The sequence below is a fragment of the Nycticebus coucang genome, chromosome 18, assembly GCF_027406575.1.
Source record: "Nycticebus coucang isolate mNycCou1 chromosome 18, mNycCou1.pri, whole genome shotgun sequence".
NCBI lineage: Eukaryota > Metazoa > Chordata > Mammalia > Primates > Lorisidae > Nycticebus > Nycticebus coucang.
In genome coordinates, this window is record NC_069797.1 from 11111005 (window position 1) to 11130235 (window position 19231).

A 19231-nucleotide genomic window follows, 5' to 3' on the forward strand; every position below is an offset into this window, starting at 1 on the left:
CCATGAGGAGGGTCAGGGTGCAGGGAGATGCTGGCATCACATCATCCTCTATCCATTCATTCACCCAGTAAATATTGGCCAAGTTGGTGTGAAGTGCCATGAATATGACCATGAGCCACTCAGACAAGCTCCCTGCCTTCAGGAACTTGCACAGACTCAGAGAAATATGGCCCGAGGGTCCTGAGGCCTACTGGGACAGCTGCCTGCACCATTAGCTTGCTGTGTGGCCTCATGGCCTCAGTCACTTGTCCGTTGGCCATTTGGTGTCCAAGGTTCCTGCCCTGGATGGCAGTAACTGTGTGTGTGGCATCTGGATTTAGAGAGGGTCCAGGGAGTGCTAGTGGGAGCCACTGTGTATCCCACCAGCCCACAGCTCAGCGACTGGCAGGCCCAGGTGCCCTCATAGCAGGCAAGCCTGCTGCAGCCACACAGGCCTTCCCCTTCTTGCTCCATGGCAGGCAGCATCATGTTGGCCACCACGCTGGCTCTGCTATCCAAATGCAGCCCTTGATCTCCAATCCTAAAGCTGAAACCTCCCAGCGCCTGCTGCCCCCGTCTCCTCCCTCCCTGCGGACCAGGCTCTAGGTGGCCCAGCTTGGGCTGCTGACCTCCTGACCTCCTGACCTCTGGCTCCAGCTTCCAGGCTGGTAAGAGATGAGGGGGTGGACTCAGTTTTGGAATAGGCAGATTCAGGTGACAAAAACACAATTAACAGACTGGGACTCTGTTTGGGGAGGTTTCTGGGTCCCCTGATATGAGCAAGAGATGGCGTCACACATACATAGACATTTGGGTATACACACACACACGCACCTGGTCAGCCCCCAGCCCCTGCAGACCCTCCCATGAAAATTCTCACATGTGCAGGCTAAAAAATACTCCACCTACCCCATGCTCTGTGTGATCACATGACACACACACGTTCAGTACACACCTTGTCTGGTATAGACCCGCTGCATCCATACACGCGTGTGTCACACACACACTTGGACCCACAGTTGCAGTAGACTTCCAGTCTATGAGGGAGACAGAAAGGCCAATAGACAAGCACTGGGTGACAAGCTCTCTATGAGGTAGAGTGCGGGAGGTCTGGGAAGACCATGCAAAGGCCCCTTGCTCAGCCCTGGGCCCCTGGGAATGCTTCTGACACAAGCAGCATCTGAAGATGACTATGAAGTGGCCAGGCCAAGGCATGGGGATGGGCAGACAGCACTTCTGGCAGAGAGGCCAGCCCATGCAGCAACCCAGAGGTGCAAGGCAGCCTAGTTGGAGCATAGCTTATGAAGCGAGGAGAGGTAAGGGTTGGCTGGTCACACAGGGGCACGTAAGCCCTCCCATCTCTTGCTGGTAAACTGGAGGCTGTGGTTTTCCAACTGCTCTGGCACCCATGCCAACATAGCTGCCTCCACAGCCTGGGTCCTCACCTAGGCCCCGATTCCCAGCAGCACCTGCTCCCCGTGGCTGACCTCCCGCTCCTCCCCAGACCCTTCATCCGGGCTGCATCCATGCCTGGCCCCTTCATGGGAGCCTCAGAGGCCAGGCCATCCCACCAGTAGCAGGAAGGATGTCAAGCTCCCCAGCTTCCCTTTCAAAGACCCCCACCATCAGTCTGTTCCTAGACTTCCTGAAATGATTAACAATAATATTAATAACATAAGCATCCAACATTTTTATTTATTTATTTTTTTCAAGCATCCAACATTTGCTTAGCAGTTTAGGGTTCACAATGTGTTATCATATGAACTACTACAGGCAATCCCTGGGTTACAGACAACAGGACTCATGGCATTCCACACTTAAAAACAGGCTCCCAAGATTCCCTGTCAGGATAATTTATAATTAAATTAGTAATTCAGGAACAGATTCTTCTGTGCATGTAACACCAACACGGGGGTCATTGGTGTGGCATCTTCATGTGCTGGCTGCCAGGCACAGCATATTTCCATCATGACTTTTTTTTTCTTTTTTTGAGACAGAGTCTCACTATGTTGCCCTCGGTAGAGAGCCGTGGTGTCACAGCTCACAGCAACCTCCAGCTCCTGGGCTTAGGCGATTCTCTTGCCTCAGCCTCCCAAGTAGCTGGGACTCCAGGGGCCCGCCATAATGCCCGGCTATTTCTTGGTTGCAGTTTGGCTGGGGCTGGGTTCAAACCCACCACCCTCCGTATATGGGGCTGGCGCCCTACCCACTGAACCACAGGCGCTGTCCTCCATCGTAACTTTTTAATTTCATTTTGTCAGTTTGTTTATCCTTATGACCAGGGCTCCAAAGAGAAAGTCTACTGCAACTCCAGATGAGCCTATAGTGGAGAGAAAGGTGACGACAATATAAACAAAAGTAGAAATAATTAAGTGTCTGAGAAAGGCCAGACAACACCATTCCCAGAGAAAGCGTCAGGCTTCAGTTACTTGATGGTTAGAACAATTATAAGGGGTAGAGTGAGAACAGTGAAGGCTGCATGTGAAAGGCAGTGCTCCAATGAAAGCATTAATTATTACTAGGCAGCATGTGGATTAATTATTGAAATGTAAAGGTTATTATTAATTTGGTTAGAAGATCAAAATCAGCATAACATTCCTATCAGCCTACCATTGATGCAATGTTAGATGAGTGTTAACCTTTAGTATTCTTTTTTGAAATTTCTCGTCTAAACCTTTTTTATGAGTTTTTTTTATGAGTTTTGTATGAGTTTCTTTCTTTTTTTTTTGCAGTTTTTGGCCAGGGCTGGGTTTGAACCCGCCACCTCTGGCATGTGGGGCTGGCACCCTAGTCCTTTGAGCCACAGGCACTACCCCAGAAATTCACCATCCTGAAATCTGAGGACACTTAAATCTCCTTTTTTTTTTTTTGAGACAGAGTCTCACTATGTCGCCCTCGGTAGAGTGTTGTGGCATCACAGCTCACAGTAACCTCAAATTCTTGGGCTTAAGTGATTTTCTTGCTTCATCCTTCCAAGTAGCTGGGACTACAGGCACCCCTCACAATGCCTGGTTATTTTTTGTTGTTGTTGTTGTTGTCGTTTAGCTGGCCCAGGCTGGGATTGAACCCACCAGCCTTGGTGCATGTGGCTGGCACTGTAACCATTGTGCTATGGGTGCCAAGCCCACGAGTTTCTTTTATTACGTTCTGTTTGAATTAAAAGAGCACAATAGTTTCTGTAACTTACTATTATAGTATGGGATAGTATTAATACGTTATTACTCTGTATTAATATTATTAGCACATGTGAACCATTAGAGTAGTGTTATTTATTTATTTTTGACTGTGTTGCCCTTGGTAGAGTGCTGTGGCATCATAGCTCACAGCAACCTCTAACTCTGGGCTCAAACAATTCTCTTTCCTCAGCCTCCCAAGTATCTGGGACTACAGGCACCCGGCACAATGCCTGGCTATTTTTAGAGATGGGGTTTTGCTCTTGCTCAGGCTGGTCTTGAACCTGTGAGCTCAGGAAATTTGCCCCCCTCGGCCTCCCAGAGTGCTGGGATAACAGGCATGAGCCACCATACCTGGCCTAGAGTAGTGTTATTATTAATACTATTATTACCATACATGCACTAATTATCAGGGATACGAGTTACAAATCCAATCTAAAGATGTACTCAGAGTGGCACCTGTGGCTCAAGGAGTAGGGCGCCAGCCCCATATGCCAGAGGTGGTAGGTTCAAACCCAGTCCCAGCCAAAAACTGCAAAAAAATAAAATAAAATAAAAAATAAAGATGTACTCAGGCATGTAACTCATCATAACCCGGGGACACCCCTGCTCCCCGAAGTCGCCTGATTCTCACAGCATTAGTAACTATTAGTAACTATTATCCCTGTTTTTCAATGAAAAACCTAAGGCTCAGAGAACTGAAGAAATCTTTCTGTGAGACCTCCCCCCACCACCCCCAAAGGAGGAATCATGCCCAGGCTCCCAGCCCTGTGTCACCCACTCCACCCTGGCCTGCTGTGTGCCGTGGTCTCCCAACACCCCCCTCTACACCTTCATCCCGGCCATTTTCTTTGCCTGGAGTGCCCTCTCCATTTTCCACCTACCTACATGAGACCCATCTTCCAGGCCCAGATTGGCCCAGACTTCCTGCAAGGAACTTCCCCAATCATTCTTTCTCCTCCCGTTTGCTCCTCAAACACATATGAAATGCCTCCTGTGTACCAAGCATGGTGTTGGATGCAGGGACAATTACAAATAACAAGACACGGTCTGTTCAGGGAAATTTACAGGAGGCCATTGGTTTGGACTGAGTCCACGCTGGCATAGAAAAAGCCCAGGGAGTAGTGGGAGCCCAGAGGAAGCCCCACATTCTGACTCAGGGTCTGTCTTACAGGATGAGGGGTGCTGGGGTGGGACTCCAGGCTCAGGGAGTACCATGGAACACAGGTGAGGGCTGGCAGGACAGAGGGTGGAGGCAGTGAGGGGACTATCAGCAGAGAACAGCTCACAGAGAGCCATGGGGCAGACTGTGGATTCTAGGGGCATGACAGTCGGAATCATAAACAATTTTAAGCAGGGACACATGTGACCAAATTTGTGTTCTTGAGCCATTACTCTGAGAGCCCAGAACACACAGACTGTGAGGAGACACCAAGCTGTTTTAAACAGCCACTTCCCAGTAGGTGTTTGAGTATGGACCAAGTCCTTGAAGGCGTCCACTAGTGACAGACATCACAGCGCCGCTGACACTGTGCTGCGGCCCACAGGGCAGTAGTGGCTACTCCCGTTCTTGCATCCCTTTCCACCGCGTGTCAGCTGAGGACGCCCTCACCAGCATGGAGCCTCGTCACGCACACCCATCTTTGCCAGGTTCCGCCATGAATGTTAAAGAATGATTCTTGCATTTCAGTTGGCATTTCTAGTCTGCTGTGGAGTTTTTATGTTGTCAAAACGAGAACTTTTTTTAATTAAAAGGGGAAGACTTAAAGCATCCCAGTGTCCGGTTATGAAGAAATAGGTGATCATTATAAAGCCACTGTAGAGTGGCTGACACAGGCACAACCATTGACTGCGGGCACCTAAGGCCTATTCATTAGACTGTCCCACTCCTGAATTGGTTATCAATTCTCACACCCAACAGGTGTGTGAGGAGACCTTCTCCCGAGGCCAACAACGGGCTCCTTGCCGGAGGAGGACACAGCCCTGGCCTCAGGGCCTTGCTCTGGCAACCCCAACTACAGAGCTGATGGAGGTGGCCCAGCTCCTGCTGGGAGAGCAGGGGAGGAGCCACCGAGAGCAGTGTTCACAGCAGACCTCAGAGGACAAGCAGAAAAGGGACGATGGGCACTGCGGGGAGAGGGAAGGCCTCAGTCACTGTCAGTCCGAGAGAATTGGGGAGGGTTCTAGAAGCTGAGGCACAGTTTTCAAGTTTACAATGGATGCCTTAAACAATAAAGAATTAATTTGACAATGAAAGCTGAAGGTCTAAATTTGAGGCCCTTGGTAATGTGCCTGCGACAGGCCCTGTGTGGGTTTGCTGAGGCTCCCACAGACTGGGGGGCTCACACAACAGACATTTGCTTTCTCACAGCTCTGGAGGTTAAAAGTCCAAGGTCAAGCCAGGCACGGCTCACGCCTATAATTCTAGCACTTGGGAGGCCAAGGCGGGTGGATCACCTGAGCTCAAGACCAGACTGAGACAGAGCCAGACCCCATCTCTAAGAATAGCTGGTGTTGTGGCGGGCACCTGTAGTCCCAGTTACTTGGGAGGCTGAGGCAAGAGAATCGCTTAAGCCCAAAAGTTTGAGGTTGCTGTGAGCTGTGACACCATAGCACTCTACCTAGGGTGACAAAGTGAAATTCTGTCTCAAAAAAAAAAAAACAAAAAACAAAGAAGTCCAAGGTCAAGGTGTCAGCAGAGCTGGTTTCTCCCAAGGCCTCCCTTCTTGGCTGGCAGATGACGGTCATCCTCTGGTATCTATCTCCACATGTTGTCCCTCTGCATGTCTGTATTCCAACATCCTCTTCTTAGGCAGAGGCCACTTATATTCTATTAGGGCCCACCCTCATGGATAGCATTCTTAACTCAATTTCCTCTTTTAAAAGACCCCATCTCCGGGTGGCACCTGTGGCTCAGTCGGTAAGGCGCTGGCCCCATATACCGAGGGTGGCGGGTTCAAACCCAGCCCCAGCTGAACTGCAACCAAAAAAAATAGGTGGGCATTGTGGCGGGCGCCTGTAGTTCCAGCTACTCGGGAGGCTGAGGCAAGAGAATCACTTAAGCCCGGGAGTTAGAGGTTGCTGTGAGCTGTGTGACGCCACGGCACTCTACCGAGGGCCATGAAGTGAGACTCTGTCTCTACAAAAAAAATAAAAATAAAATAAATTAAAAAAAAAAAAAGACCCCATCTCCAAATGTGGTCATATTCTAATATACTAGGAGTCAGGATTTCAGCTTATGAGTTTTATAAAAGGACCTAAGGGGACAGATAGCACATGAGTGTGGGGAGGAGAGGTCACATGGCCCAGAAAAGCCCTAGATATCAGACTGAGAAAACTTGACTCTGTCCCCCCACAATAATAAGGGGTGACCACACAGTAGAATTTGCAGTAAAACTTTTGGACCCTCAGTCCAGCAGTAGGCATGGTAGAGAAATCAGAAGGTAGGGAGCAGCCTGTGGGATGAAAGGAGGAGGAGCACTTGGAGATGGGGCCTCCTCACAACCCCTGAGGTGGCATTAACCCCCCACTTTACAGATGAGGAAACTGGGGCTTGGAGAAGCTAAAAGACTTCCTCAACCCTCATGCCAGTTTCTAACATTAAAGCTTCGACAGCTAAAACAGTCAGCCCTGGAGTGACCCAACAAACATCTACTAACTGTATTGGGAAAAACAGGAAAGATACAACTCCATATGGGCTATCCACCTCTAGAGCTATGCAGCCTGGGGAAAAGGGGATGGTGGGGGTAGGAGTGGGAGGGTAGGGACAGGAAGGTGGGCTATAGGGGCGGGGTTGAAGCAGGACATATAAGTTAGGGGGCCCTAACTGATGTGGGGAGAGCAGGGAAGAAAAAAGGAGATGAGGACTGTCTAGGTAGAAAATACTGGCTCCAGTGTAACCTGGCTTATTGTACCCTCAATGAATTCCCAACAATAAAAAAAAAAAAAAAGAAAATACCAGCTCAGTGCCTGTAGCTCAGTGGCTAGGGAGCCAGCCACATACACCGGGGCTGGCGGCTTTGAAACCAGCCCAGGCCTGCCAAACAACTACCACCACTACCACCACAACAACAATAACAAAAAAATAGCTGGGAGTTGTGGCGGGCACCTGTAGTCTCAGCTACTTGGGAGGCTGAGGCAAGAGAATTGCTTAAGCCCAAGAGTTTGAGGTCATTGTGAGCTGTGATGCTATAGCACTCTACTGAGGGTGACATAGTAAGACTCTGTCTCAAAAAAAGAAAGGGAGAGAAAATACCGTAAGCCCCTTTCCAGATGTTCACACTGGCTGGCATTCCCTGGCAGCTGGCAGCCAACCTACCCTCACACATCATTTCTCACCCTCCATATCAGAACTGAGACTAGGCTCCAGACCCCTCCCCTCCTCTGAACCACTCCCATTCCCATGCTGCCAATCAGGACCCCAGGCTGGAGTATCCAGGCAGTCAGCCAAGAAGTTCACAGATGTGGCCAGCTGGCTCCTGTGGAGCAAACTACCCCCGCCTTGGCTCTCAGAGTTCTCCCCAAGGCCTCACCCCTTTCTTCTTTGTCAAAGGAAAAGCCACCAGATTCCTGCAGAAGGGCCTTTGGCAATAGGCTGAGGACAGACACTGCAGATAAAGTATAATTTTCCATTTGTATATTACATGGTTGATAATGATCACATGTGTTTGCTAGGCTCCTAGTATACTCTGAGTCCTGCATACAAAAGAATCATCAGTCTTCCCTGCACTCCTCCCAAGGTGGAAATACTGGCCCCCCTTTACAGAAGAGTACAGTGAGGCTATCCAACAACTCACAGCCAAGCTTCTGGCTTCTGTCTGTCTCTCTCTCTCTCTCTCTTACACACACACACACAGTGCTCCTCCTTCCGCTCTCCCTGATCCCTGGCCTGTCACCCTTTCCCTCACAACCCTGTGATCCAGTCCAGGGCCGGGCAGAACACGGCCACCACAGCAGCTCGGCAATCCATAATACTGCACACCTGCTACAGACTGATATGGAGTCACTGTGCAGTGAGGTCAGGCAATAGGGAATCAACCCCTGACCCCAGAGTCAGGGAAGAGGGCGTCCAAAGGCTGGAATGTGCTTCTGCTTCCCGACAGTGGGTGCGATGACAGAAAGAGCAAGGGTTCCCCACCCATATCAGATGACCCTGGACTGCTTGACCCTGACAGATGACCCAGTGCCAAACAGAAGAGATGTGGTCAATTAAGAGGCCTGAGCAGGCTCAGAAGCAATCCCCAGAGGCCACATCATGCCACCCTACCCCACCCCACCCACAGTGGCTACCAGGAATAGATGATGGTGCCTGAGAACACACAGGCTACCAGTCCTTCCCCTGCCTCTCACCAGCCAATCCATCCTCCCCCTGGAAGCAAACAGAAATATGTCAATGCTGGGGTGAGAGGACCTGCTGGGTTCTAGGAGTCCGGGTGGTGTTTCCCAGGGACACACATGTGTGAAGATTTGTCCACGTGGCTTTGAGCTATACATACCTCACTGTAATCTTTTTTAAGGGATTCCACTTTTGGGAATACGGAGTAGGCTTGTTTTTTCCTATACTTCCTGCTAAGTACACTTGAAAACCCTGGACATCACATACAAGACAAATAGGAGAAGACCATGAGAGGTGAGAAGAAGAAGGAGACAGCCAGGGACCCCAGGATCTGAGCAGGCATCCGAGTAACTCCCCTCAGCTTTCTTTCCGTCTGATTATCCTGGACCGGGTACTGAGAAGCCAGCAACCCGGAAATATCAATGGGCACAACAACCAACAAAAAAGCAACAAAAGGTGATCTCTGTAGCCAAAGGACCAGGAAAAGGGCAGCCCAGCAAGACAGAAAACTCTTAGACAATAAATACTGTACTGCACCCAAACACCACAGGGAAGACTGCAGCCCCATCCCACTCCCGCTGTGAAGGCCGACCAAGCGCCTAGACCTGCCCCCCAGCACCAACACCTCCACTGGGTGGCGCCAGAGAGGCCAAGCAGGGAGCCAGACCTTGCACTGCAGTGACAGCCTTAGTGGAGACCACTTTGGGAGCCTAAACTTGTACCTCCGTCCAGCAGTAACAGGAAACCCTCCTTGGTGTCAATGGAAGCAGACAAGGAACTTGGACTTCCACCCTCACCTGGCAGTACTGAGGCAGGGCCATGCCTTCCCCTGCCAGAGGAAGGGGAGGCTGAGGCAAGAGAATCACTGAAGCCCCAGAGGAAGCCAGCTAAAACAGGTTCAGGCCGGGCACAGTGGCTCACGCCTGTAATTCCAGCACTTGGGAGGCAGAGGTGGGTGGATTGCCTGAGCTCACAGGTTCAAGACCAGCCTAGGCAAGAGCGAAACCCCATCTTTTAAAAAAAAAGGGTGGCTCCCGTAACACAGTGGTTACAGTGCTGGCCACATACACCCAGGCTGGAGGGTTCAAATACAGCCCAGGCCAGCTAAACAACAATGACAAACACAACAAAAAAATAGCCAGGGACTCTACTGAGGGTGACAAAGTGAGAGTCTGTCTCAAAAAAAAAAAAAAAAAAATAGCCAGGCATTGTGGCGGGTGGGTGTCCGTAGTCCCAGCTACTTGGGAGGCTAAGGCAAGAGAATCACTTAAGCCCAAGAGCTGGAGGTTGCTGTGAGCTGTGACATCACAGCACTCTACCCAGGGCGACAGCTTGAGACTCTGTCTCAAAAAAAATAATAAATAAAATAAAATAAAACAGGTTCAGATAAGGCCCAGCATTTCATAACACAAAATGTCCAGGTTTACATTAAAAATCAGGAAGATCTCAAACTGAATGACAAAGGACATTTGATGGATGCCAAACTGAGATGACGGCGATGTCAGAATCATTTGACAGAGATCTTAAAGCAGCCACGGTAAAACGCCTCAGTGAGCAACTGCAAACATATTGGAAATCAATGAAAACACAGAACACCTTGGCCAAAAGTTAGAAACTATAAAGAAGAACCAAATGGAAATTTTAAAAATGAAAAATATAAATAATCAAAATGAAAAATGGAAAACGGAGAGAACAATCAGTGAATGTGAAGACAAAACAATAGAAATTACTAATTTGACAACAGAGATTTTAAAAAAAGACTGGAAAAAAAATGAACAGAGACTCATGGACCTGGGGAACTACTATTTAAAGAAAATTGAACATTTGTGCCATTAGTGCCCTTAGAGCAGCAGTTCTCAACCTGTGGGTCGAGACCCCTTTTAAACAATGAACATACACTGTGGCATTGGGAAGGTTGAGAACCACTGCCTTAGAGGAAAGGAGGAGGATAGGGCAAAAAGAAGTACTCAGATCAGCAATGCCTACAACCTTCCCAAGATTGACAAGAGACATAAACCTACAGATTCCAAAAGGTAAACAAATCCTAAATAGGTAACTCAAAAAAATTCATTGTAAAACACGTCATAATTAAACTTGTGAAAAGTGTCTCCCCACCACCGCCTGTAGCTCAGCAGCTAGAGCGCCAGCTGTATACACCAGAGCTGGCGGGTTCGAATTCAGCCCGGGCCTGCCAAACAACAATGACAACTACAACCAAAAAACAGCCGGGCATTGTGGTGGGCACCTGTAGTCCCAGCTACTTGGGAGGCTGAGGTAAGAGAATCACTGAAGCCCCAGAGTTTGAGGTTGCTGTGAGCTGTGATGCCACCGCATGGCGACATAGTGAGACTCTGTCTCAAAAAAAGAAGTAAATAAAAAATATAAATAAATAAACAAACTTGTGAAAACTAATGGCAAAGAAAATAAATATTGAAAGGAGTTAGGCCGGGAGTGGTGGCTCATGCCCAAAATCCTAGCACTCTCGTAGGCCGAGGCAGGTGGATTGCTTGAGCTCATGAGTTCGAGACCAGCCTGAGCAAAAGTGAGACCCTGTCTCTACTAAAAATAGAAAAACTTGGCTTGGCGCCTATGGCTCAAGCAGCTAGGGCACCAGCCACATACACTGGAGCTGGCGGGGTTGAATCCAGCCTGGGCCTGCCAAACAACAACGAGAACTACAACAACAACAACAACAAAAAAGCCAGGCATGTGGCAGGCGCCTGTAGTCCCAGCGACTTGGGAGGCTGAGGCAAGAGAATTATTGCTTCAGCCCAAGGGTCTGAGATTGCTGTGAGCTGTGATGCCACAGCACTCTACCGAGAGCAACATAGTGAGACTCTGTCTCAAAAAAAAAAAAAAAAATTAAAATAGAAAAACTGAGGCAAGAGGATCGCTTGAGCCCGAGTTGGAGGTTGCTGTGAGCTATGTTGCCATAGCATTCTACCCAGGGGTACAGCTTGAGACTCTGTCTCAAAAAAAAAAAAGAAAAAAAAGAGTGAGACCCCATCTCTACTAAAGAAAAACTAGCTGGGCATTGTGGCAGGTGCCTGTAGTCTCATCTATTGGGGGCAGGGGAGTGCTGAGGCAAGAGGATTGTTTGAGCCCAAGAGTTTGAGGTTGCTGTGAGCTAGGACACCATAGCACTCTATCCAGGGCAACCAAATGAAATTCTGTCTCCCCAAATTAAAAAATATAAAAAAAAAAAGGAGTTAGAAGAAAACCAATGCCTTATCTAGAGGGAGAATACAATTTGAATGACAATACATCTTTTCTCAAAAACAATGGAGGGGACAACTTGGTGCCTGTAGCTCAGCAGCTAGGGCACCAGCCATAAACATCCAGACCTGGTGGGTTGGAACACAGCTTGGGGCTGCTAAATGACAATGACAACTGCAACAAAAAAGTTGCCAGGCATTGTGGTGGGTGCCTGTAGTCCCAGCTACTTGGGAGGCTGAGGCAAGAAAATCGCTTGAGCCCAAGTGTTTGAGGTTGCTGTGACGCCACAGCACTCTACCCAGGGTGATAGCTTGAGACTCTGTCTCAAAAAAAAAAATAAATAAATAAATAAAAGAATAACATCAATTTTACAATATCTTCCAGAAAACAGAAGGAAAAAGAAATACTGAGTTCATTATAAAGCTGGTTTTACCACCAAATTAAAGACAATGCTAAAGAAATAAATATCCAGACCAACATCCTCATGAATAGACACAAAATCCTTAACAAAACATTAGCAAGTGTGGCGCCTGTGGCTCAGTGAGTAGGGTGCTGGCCCCATATACCAAGAGTGGTGGTTTCAAACCCAGCCCTGGTCAAACTGCAATAACAACAACAAAAAAAAAATAGCCAGGCATTGTGGCAGGTGCCTGTAGTCCCAGCTACTTGGGAGGCTGAGGCAAGAGAATTGCTTAAGCCCAAGAGTTTGAGGTTGCTGTGACTGTGACGCCATAGCACTCTACCAAGGGTGACAAAGTGAAGACTCTGTCTCTAAAAAAATAAAAAATTAGCAAAGGAAATTTAGTAATACATAAAAAGAATTATATCCCACAACCAAATGTAATTTGTTCTCTTTCATCCAAAGATAGAAGTTTGGTTCAATACTTGAAAATCAATCCATATAATCCACCAAATGAATAGGTTAAAGAAGAAAAGCCATATGAACATATCAATTAGTGCAGAAAAATCATTTGACAAAATTCAACACTCCATTAATGATAAAAAATTATTAGAAAAACAGGAATACAGGAGAAATTTCTCAACTTGAGAGCTTTTAAAAAAAAACTATAGATAATATTATCCCTACTGTGGAAAGACTAGATGAATTCCCTCTAGGATTGAAACTAGACAAGGACACCCACTCTCACAACTCTCATTCAACATAGGGATTATAAGTTCTAGATAGTGCAATAAGGCAAGAAAAGAAAAGAAAAGGCATAAAACTAGGAAAGGGTAAAGTAAACCTGTCCCTATTTGTAAATAATGTAAGAATCTACACAGAAAATCCCAAGGAGTCTACAAAAAGAAAGAAAAAAAGGAAAGAAGCTTGACTTAAACTTCACACTTTTTACAAATATTAACTTGAAATGGATCACCAACCTAAATAGAAAATGTAAAATTATAAAACCTTTAGAAAAAAGAAAAAAAAAAAAAAGAAGAAGAAAATCTTTGGGACCTAGGACTTGGCAAAAAGTTCCTAGCCATGACACAAAAAAGTACCATCCATAGGAAAAAAAGTTGATAAATCAGACCTAATCAAAATTTGAAATGTGCGCTCTATGAAAGACAGACTGACCCAGCCAGGCTCTGTGGCTCACAACTGTAATAATAGTACTCTGGGAGGCAAAAGCAGGTAGATCGCCTGAGCAAGAGCCAGACCAGCCTGAGCAAAAGCAAGACCCCTTCTCTAAAAAAATAGTGGGGCATTGTGGTGGGCATCTGTAGTCCCAGCTACATGGGAAGTTGAGGCAAGAGAATTGTTTAAGCCCAAGAGTTTTAGGTTGCTGTGAGCTGTGACACCACAGCACTCTACCTAAGGCGACACAGTGAGACTCTGGCTCAAATAATAATAATAATAATAATTAATTAAAAAAATTAAAAACTAGCCGAACATTGTGGCAGGCACCTGTAGTCCCAGTGACTGGGGAAGCTCAGACAGGAGAATTGCTTGAGCCCAAGAGTTTGGGGTTGCTGTGAGCTATGACACCAAGGCACTCTATCCAGGGTGACACAGTAAGACTCTGATTTTTTTTTTTTTTGTAGAGACAGAGTCTCACTTTATGGCCCTCAGTAGAGTGCCGTGGCATCGCACGGCTCACAGCAACCTCCGACTCCTGGGCTTAAGCGATTCTCTTGCCTCAGCCTCCCGAGTAGCTGGGACTACAGGCGCCCGCCACAACGCCCGGCTATTTTTTGGTTGCAGTTCAGCCGGGGCCAGGTTTGAACCCGCCACCCTCGGTATATGGGGCCGGCGCCTTACCGACTGAGCCACAGGCGCCGCCCCAGACTCTGATTTTTTTTAAAAAAAGACTGACCTGGTTAAGAGGATAAAATGAAAAGATAAGCCACAGAATGCAAGGAAACATTTGCAAACAATGTAGCTGACAGAGGACTAGAATTTAGTATATATATAAAGATCTCTCAAAACTCCAGTAGTAAAAATGCAAACAGTCCAATAGAACATGAGCAAAATATATGAGCAGGCATTTCACTGAAGAAGATATAGAGATGGCAAAAAAGCACATATTCAATATCGTCAGCCATTGCAGAATTCAAATTTAAATCATGAGATATCATACATATATGAGAATGGCTACAATGAAAAATAATGACAATACCAAATGCTAGAAAGGATTAAAGCAACTATTACTCATTGGTGGAAGAAATACAAAATGATATCATCACTTTGGGAGACAGTTTGGCAGTTTTTTACAAAACATACACTTAACCACATACAATCCAGTAATCATGCTCTTTGGTATTTACCCAGATGAGCTAAAATATATGACCATGCAAAAACTTGCATGCGGATGTTTATAGCACCTTTCTTTGTTAATAACTGCCCTTCACCTAGAATGTGATCATTATACTCAGCCAAGATGTCCTTTAGTAGGTAAATGCATCAATAAACAATTGAATATTAATCAGCACTAAAAAGGAATGAGCTATCTAGCCATGAAAAGGCACCAAGTAACCTTAAACACACATTGCTAAGTGCAAGAAGCTAATCTGGAAAAGGCTACATACTATACAATTCCAACTGTATGACACTTCTAGAAAAGACAAAACAATGGAGACTAAAAAAACAGTGGTTCCCAGGGGTTTAAGGCAGGAAGGGATGAACAGGCAGACAGCTTTCAGGGTGGTGAAACTGCTCTGTGTGATGCTACAGTGACACCAAATCACAGATAGCACAACGCCAAGGGGAGCCTTCATGCAAACTCTGGACTCTGGGTGGTGAGGATGTGTCAGTGTGGGGTCATTTGTTGTAACAGATGGGGGGATCTTGATAAGCGGGGGAGGCCTGGGGGTCAGGAACTATATGGAAACTCTTTATACCTTCCATTTGATTTTGCTATAAACCTAAAACTGTTCTAAAAATAAAGCCTATTTTTTTTTAAAAGGAGCGATTGTTGAACCATACGCTTACAATGGGTAGATTTTATGACATGTACATTACACTCCAGTAAACCCTTAAGAAGGAACAAGCAGAAAATAAAATGATAGCTAATTTCTTATTTTATTTTTATTCTTTTTCTGTTTATTTTATTTTTTAATTTCAGAATATATTACAGGGGTTCACATATTTTAGCTAGTTTGTTTTGTACATTTCCAGTCAGTTATAAATGTGTTCTTCACCTAGACTGTGATCATTATACTCATTAAGTGTGAATTAACCCAGCCCACCCGTACCTGTCAGCTAGTTGATTCCTATTTTTTACTTCCCTATGTGCACATAAGTATTAACTATTTCCGATTTAGTCTTGAGTATGCAGGATGTTTATCTTTCCATTCTTGCAATATTTTACTTAGAAGAATGGTCTTTAATTCCATCTAGGTTGTTAGAAAAGATACTAGGCCACCATTTTTTATGGCTGAGTAGTACTCTATGGTATACAAATACCAAAATACCACATTTTATTAATCCACTCATGTACTGATGGACATCTGAGATGTTTCCACATCTTTGCAATTGTGAATTGTCCTGCCATAAACATTCAAGTGCAAGTGTCTTTTTTTTTTTTTTTTTTGTAAGAGACAGAGTCTTATTTTGTTGCTCTCAGTAGAGTGCTATGGTGTCACAGCTCACAGCAACCTCCAGCTCTTGGGCTTAGGTGATTCTCTTGCCTCAGCCTCCCAAGTAGCTGGGACTACAGGCGCCCACCACAATGCCCAGCTATTTTTTTGTTGGGCCGGGGCTGGGTTCAAACCCATCACCCTCAGTATATGAGGCCGGTGCCCTACTCACTGAGCCATAGGTGCCACCCAATGGGTTTTTTTATTACTGATTTGCATAGCTAATTTTTTAAGTCAATAGAAGTGTTGGACATTAAAGATGTGTTCTAGAAATGACAATTTAAAACAAAGCAATGGGAAATGTCAGAGAAAAGATGAGGAAAAAAAGATCAAATCAGGAGACTGAAAAAAAGTAAAAAAAATAAAAGATTACTAGCACTTTGGGAGGCTGAGTTGGGTGGATCGCCTGAGCTCCCCAGTTTGAGACCAGCCTGAGCCAGGGCAAAGCCTCATCTCTAAAAGTAGCTGGGTGTTGTGGTGGGCGCCTGCAGTCCCAGCTACTTGGGAGGCTGAGGCAAGAGAATCGCTTGAGCCCAAGAGATTGAGTTTGCTGTGTGGTGTGACACCACAGCACTCTACCGAGGGTGACAAAGTGAAACTCTGTCTCAAAAAAAAAAAGATTATAAAAAGAAAAAAACACAAATCAAGAGATACAACATCCAACTAATAAAATTATCAGAATGAAAATATAAAATGGAGGGAAGAAACAGCCAGACAAGAAGTAATAGAGCAGAACTTTCTCAGAACTGAAGGACTCAGTCCTGCCCATACTGGCCAGCAGGGGAAGCAGCAGGGCCCAGCCAGGGACTCAGACTCCAGGGCTAGGGACTGCTGTTTCTCAGTAAAGTGCCTTTGAGCACCTCCTTGTTTTCCAACTACGTCCATGTACTCATTTGATTACTTAAAAACAAAAAACAAATGTATGTATGTTTTCAATCTGTATGTTTTCTTCCCAGTTATGTAGCATCCACACCACAAAGTAAAATCAAACCCTAAATCACATGTCTCGATGTACTCCAATATCAAAGGCTTTTGCGGCCAAGTTCAGATGTGTTTAGCCTGAATTCAATACTCTCCCCATCTCCAATCTGCCTCTTCTCTCAGGCACATCCTGAGCTCCATCAGCTGATCTTGCCCTAAACTATTAAAAAGGTGGAAAGAGACACCAGCCCCTCCTAACTTCCCTCATTTAGGGTGTGAGAAAGTGTGTCCCCCGCCACAAAAACTCTGTCTGGCCTTGGATGCCAAGTTAGCTCCGTCTCACACCAGGGCCCTGGCAAGATGCCCACTCTCATTCCTCTCCATCTGCCCTGTTTTATCCGTCACAGGACTGATCATCACTTCACTTCATTTCCCTTTGCTTTTTCTTATCTAGCTCCAGGAGGGCTGAAAAGTCTGTCTTGTCCAATGTTGCCTACATGGGGTTAAAGAGTGCCTGGTACATCGTGGGTGCTCGTTATGTGCTGAATTGTGTCCCCTCCCTACAAAGTCATGTTGAAGGCCCAATCCCCAGTACCTCAAAATGCAACTCTATTTGGAGATAGAGCTCTTAAGGAGGTAATTAAGGTAAATGAGGTTATGAGGATGGGCCTGAATCCAATGTGACCTCATATTCCTCAGTACCCACTTGGCCCCAAGAGACGCCGCATCCTTGGACTGCCAGTGGGTGACTGTGCAGCGCCCTGCTCACTTTTGCTGCTGTGGCATTCTCTGCAGAGGGGCCCTGGGTTTCACCAGCTCAGCCACGGCCTCTCCTTCCAGCAGACATCTCTCTCTCTCTCTCTCATCCCTGCACCTGGCCTGGGAGCACACACCCTCTCCCCTCCCCAGGAGCCTTTTCTGCTGCAGGTGGTGTCTCCTCCAGTCTTTAGCTGTTGTCTGAGACAATGGAACACACTCCAGTCCATCCGCAACCAATCTTTCAGAGGAAACCAAGTAAGACTAAGACCTGTGTCAGTCAGGTCCTGGCAGGAAACAAAGGGTGGCTTCAGCTATTTTTTTTTTTTTTCTCAAGGAGAATTTAACAAAGGGACTATTTACTTGGGTATAACATTAAAGAATCAACACGGGACACTGAGGAATCCTGGGACTAGCAAAGGTAACTGCCATTATCATTCGAGGGTGTGGGGTGAGAGGAGCAAAGAGGGTTGCTGGAGCTGGTGAAGGAGGCCATGGCAGGAGCTGTGATTAGGGTTAGGGGGTGGGGTGCGAGGGGGCGCAGCTATCACCAAAACTGCAGTGCCTGTCAGAAAAGGAGCCAGGGAGAAATAGCCCAACCTCTCTCTCTCCTCCTATCTCCACTGGTGCCTCCCCTTGGCCAAACCCAGCTGGAAGCCAAGGCCAGGCAACCTGGTGCTTCCCTTTATACAGGGTAGCCCCCCGCACAGAGGAGGGGGTAGGTGGGTCAGGCACAGCACAGAACAGCCAGCACTGGCTTAACCCAGGGACAGTAGGCGTCCCAACCAGAGCACATGCCTTATCTGGGTTTCAGTAACAACAAATACTGTAGAAGGTATTTTGTGTGCCAGCATCCACTTCCTCTCCTAATCTCATGCTAATTTTCTGTATCAGAAGATCCTTGCAGTAATCAGGAGTCCCTCCCTCCCCATATCAGCCTGGGTCCCATCAAATAACACTCAAATTAGGAGAATTTGAATAGCACTTAATAAAAGGACTATTTACTGAGGTGTGAGCAGGAGGTGGTCTGTATCCAGCCTGGTGATATCAGAGCTGTCACCACTCCTAGACCTGAAGGGGCCAGAGGAGGAAGCAGTCATCTATACCAGTGGAGACAGCCATCTGGCTGAGGAACAAAGCCAGCCCACCGGGACCCTGCAAGGAGGGAATGAGCATCATGCCTTTTCTGTCCCTCCCCCTGAATTCCGGAGCTGAGAGAGAGAGAGAGAGAGATGGCCAGGCGTGGGCAGGATGGTCCAAGCAAGGCCAGTGGGACTGGTGCTACCGAATCCCTGGAACCTGGCAGCAAAGCTTACTCACTGAGCAGCGTCACCCCACAGGCTGTCCCACCACAGGACAGCCACTGCAGACCTGCTTCCAGAGCCAGACTCCCAGCAAAGCCAGGGTCAGTGCCTGCTGCCTGCAATAAAAGAATCTTTTGCAAAATTATAATAGGCAGAGCACACTGATCCCAGGGAGGGCTGAGAGCCACACTGGGGGCTCTCTATCAGGAGCCTGAGCTAGTACGGTAGTACTCTCACTCAGCACGGTGCTTGCAGCACCACCACCAACCAGCCACAGACCTAGGACACAGATACCACCGGGGTCACCACCATCCCAAGAGCAGATTCTTCTTGCTCCTGCTTCTCAAATTATTATCTCCCAAAACAAAGCCCAGAGCAGTGCATTTCCTCAGCTAAACCAAGGTCATGCGCCTTTGAGAAAGCCTGAGGTTGAGAGCACCCAGCATTCCGGTTAGGAAGAGAATTCCCAA